The sequence below is a fragment of the Aquarana catesbeiana genome, linkage group LG04 (assembly GCF_042186555.1).
Source record: "Aquarana catesbeiana isolate 2022-GZ linkage group LG04, ASM4218655v1, whole genome shotgun sequence".
NCBI classification, from domain to species: Eukaryota; Metazoa; Chordata; class Amphibia; order Anura; family Ranidae; genus Aquarana; species Aquarana catesbeiana.
In genome coordinates, this window is record NC_133327.1 from 763,376 (window position 1) to 767,500 (window position 4,125).

General features: G+C 45.2%; 1 long non-coding RNA gene across 3 annotated transcripts in view; it reads left to right on the top strand.

Moving 5' to 3' along the window:
- The first annotated feature begins 661 nt into the window (after positions 1 to 661).
- LOC141138970 (uncharacterized) overlaps positions 662 to 4,125 on the top strand; it is a 24,725-nt gene continuing 21,261 nt past the window's right edge. For all 3 annotated transcript variants that reach the window (XR_012243697.1, XR_012243695.1, XR_012243696.1), the window contains exon 1: positions 662 to 799. This is a non-coding gene — a long non-coding RNA (uncharacterized lncRNA). The remainder of the gene's footprint in view (positions 800 to 4,125) is intronic.

Here is a 4,125-nt window from a genome sequence, read left to right on the forward strand (position 1 = left end):
TCTACGATAAAATGGCTCCTCTACTGCGGACAGGAAGGATCAGCTGGAGAAATCCCGGCATTTCGGGACGTCACGTGATCGCGCTGTTCCCGCCTCTCCCCCTCCGGAGTCACCATGGCGATGCTGGCTGAACATGAGTGTGAGGTGATCTGTGTGTATTGGGTTCTGTGACGTCACGTGTCTGTAGCTAATCCTAATTCACATATTTACCGTGCTGTGTATATACTGTATGTATTGTATATATACATATTTATCTATCTATAGAGATATATGTATAAAGTTTCGCTCTAGCCTTCCCCTCTCATGTGATCAGGGATAGCGGTGGCTGAGAGCGGAGCTATCAGAGGGAGATGCTCCTCAGCCGAGAGCCAGGGAAAGACTGTGCGCGCCGTCCTCTGCTGCCTCTATTTATAGCCTCCGGCCCTTGTGACTCCTCCTACTGTGACGTCACGCCTAACGGTCCGCTGCTCACGTGTGTGTAGCCAATCCGCCACGTGATTGTAGCTCATCAGTCACGTGCCCTGATTCACTTATTTACTTCCCGCCATTATTCCAATTTATTATATATTCTATATATATATATTTTTTATAGATTCCTATTCCTGATTAATAAATGATCACTATTTAATATGTTTCCCTATTTGCTAATTATTTGTTGCCTCCGTCTACGATAAAATGGCTCCTCTACTGCGGACAGGAAGGATCAGCTGGAGAAATCCCGGCATTTCGGGACGTCACGTGATCGCGCTGTTCCGGCCCCCCCCCCCTCCCCTCTGGAGTCACCATGGCGATGCTGAACGTGAGTGCGAGGTGATCTGTGTGTATTGGGTTCTGTGTATGTTGGATGAAGGGACTCCTCTGTATTGTAGTTATTATGATGGAGAGAATGAGATGTCCATGTGTGGAGCGCTGTGATCTGTATCCCTGGAGAGAGAGAGAGAGACAATATGTGTCTGTGTTCTTATATCTGATATTCCATCAGTTCTCTCACTATATATATATATGTGTGTGGGGGGACCTCATAGGACACCAATATACATTATATATATATATATATATATCTATCATGACGGTTTCAGGCTGTACAGATAGCGCCCTTCTTCACAACAATGGTGATCTTTACACTCACATTGGGATTAATTAATCATTCAATACCAATGAGGCTAATTAACAAATGGGGGGAAATACATGTTAGACATATGTAGAATGGTGGCTCATCAGGTGCTCCCGCTTTTCTCATTACATTCGATATGCACTAAAGAAGAAGAAGAACAAACACATATTGTGACTTTCTATATATGACCAGTTATATCAACAAAAAAATAAAAAATTATTATCATTATTTTACAAGCCTAAGCCAGAAAAAAACGGGAAAAAATTAAATCAAAATCTGAATTCCATCCATTGGGCAATAATGTCAAAATCAAACAATGTATCCATTGAACCTCCCGTTTTTTTTTAAGGGTTAATTCTAGTGGTGCAACGGATCGTCAGCGATCCCATGATCCGAACGGGTCAACCTGTTCGGATCGGCACACCACGCGATCCGCGGAGCGCTCTGCTGCCTCGGCCATAGGCCTAGCTCCTGAGTGGCTGCCATCTTGGCACACCCGTCGGCGGCCGCCGCTGTCTCGTCAGGAAGTGACGCTTCGTCGCCGCCATCTTGCTACACCCCGCACTCCTGCACAGTAATGACAGAGTGAGAAGGGGGGTAAGCGGACATCTTGTTACACCCACCGGAGTTTTAGATCTCACAGTTGTTTTCCACACGAGACGGAGCTTATATGCTTGAATACAGTATTTGTAAATCGGACGGACTGTTTAGATGTAAAATTTTAAAAGCAGCAGCAAACCTGCTGACCTCACATGATTGCTAATGTGACAGAACGTGTCTGATTTTCACATTTAACATTTAGTTAAACGTCGGATTTACCAATGCTGTATAAAAGCTCCGTTTTGTGTTGAAAATACCGTAAATACTCGAGTATAAGCCGAGGCACCTCATTTTACCCCAAAAAACGGAAAACGTATTGACTCGAGTATAAGCTTAGGGTGAGAAATGCGCAGCTACTGTAAGGGTCCTTTCACACTGGGGCGGGGGGCGTTGTCGGCGGTAAAGCGCCACTATGGTAAGCGGCGCTTTACCGTCGGTATGCGGCCGCTAGCGAGGGGGGTTTTACCCCCCGCTAGCAGCCGAGAAAGGGTTAAAACCACCGCAAAGCGCCTCTGCAGAGGCACTTTGCCGGCGGTATAGCCGCGCCGTCCCATTGATTTCAATGGGCAGGAGCGGTGAAGGAGCGGTATACACTCCGCTCCTTCACCGCTCCGAAGATGCTGCTGGCAGGACTTTTTTTACCGTCCTGCCAGCGCATCGCTCCAGTGTGAAAGCCCTCGGGGCTTTCACGCTGGAATGAAAGCAGCGGCACTTTCGGGTCGGTTTGCAGGCGCTATTATTAGCGCAATAGCGCCTGCAAACCGCCCCAGTGTGAAAGGACCCGAAGTGGAAAAGAGGGTCAACAATGCCCATTTGCAGCCTCACTGTGCCCATTTGCAGCCATAGGTCCCCTGAACTTCATGCTCGGTAGTTAAGGGTTCCTAGATACCCCCTAGCTGCAGCCAAAACTTGGGGTCTCTGGACCCAAAGGGTCCCGAAATGACATTGCTGCAGGTAGACACAGTGGACCGACTTTGGGGCCCCGTACCTCGGGGCCACTTGGTACTAGGAACCCTAAATTTGGTGTGCAAACCCAGTGGAACTAGCACTACAACATATCCAAAGCTGGGGTTCCTAGCCCAAGATACGGGGGCTCCAAATTCAGTTCGGAAAATGTCGAGCACTTTTCTGCAGCAGAGAATGACATTTTCTGAACCGAATTTGGGGCCCCATATCTCGGGGCCACTTGATTCTAAGAACCCCAAATTTGGATATGTTGTGGTGCTAGTTCCACTGGGTTTGCACACCAAATTTGGGGTTCCTAGCACCAAGTGGCCCCGAGATATGGGGCCCCAATTCAGTTTGGAAAATGTCATTCTTTGCACCAGGAAAGTGCTTGACTTGAGTATAAGACGAGGGGGGAACTTTCAGAACAAAAAAATGTGCTGAAAAACTCGGCTTATACTCGAGTATATACGGTAACGGTGAAATCTAAAACTCCGGTGGGTGCAACAAGATTTGTCCTTTTTTTTTTTTTTTTTTTTTTTTTATCTGCTGATCAAAAAAATGATCCAATCGGTGACTCTGATCCGAGGAACGATCCGATCGGTGAGTTTTTTTTGATCCATTGCACCCCTAGTTAATCCTCTATTCCCTCCACGTCTATTCTTAGATATGCCATCTATAACCATAAACTCTCATTGAGAAACAGTATGTCTCTTCTCCAGAAAATGCCTGGCTAAAGGATCTAATTTATCTCTAATAGAGTACTTGTACCTGGGGCAATCCTATCTTTAACTTTTTGGGTAGTTTCTCCCACATCTAATAACCCACAAGGGCATTTTATTATGTATATACCATAAGAGGATTGGCAAGTAGAATGATTTTTGATGTCAATGTTGTAACCTTTATGTGGATGGGAAAAAGATTTCCCTTTTTATCATCATACTTTTACACTGAATGGAACAGACAGGGAAAGGAGCCAAAATTGCGTGGTCCCAGAAAGGCGGTGAAAGGTGAGGGAGGACGATATTGATCAGATTGAACCAATCTCTCATAGATCGTCCAACCTCCACGGTAGGAAGGTAAAGGAGGAAACTGGAATTTCTGTACAGGATAGACCAGTGTTTTTTTATTATGTTCTAAAGCTTAATAGAATAAGGATGGAATTGTGAGATGAAAGGGAGACGTCCAGTATTGGTGTATTTAGGTCTGTGGCAGAACAAATCATCTCGTTCCTTTTTACCGATTTAGGGTAACCTCGAAGTCTTTATCTCCCTTCCATCTCATCCAATAAATCTGGGCCACTCACAATCCGGGACACCCGAACCAATTGGCTGCGAGGAATGGATTTAAAGATGGATGAAAACTCGAATACAATAATAATTGATTACGATCTGTTGTATATAAGTCACTAACGTTATGTTGTTCATTTATACTTCATAAAGTATCCAAAAAAGGTAAATGAGTAT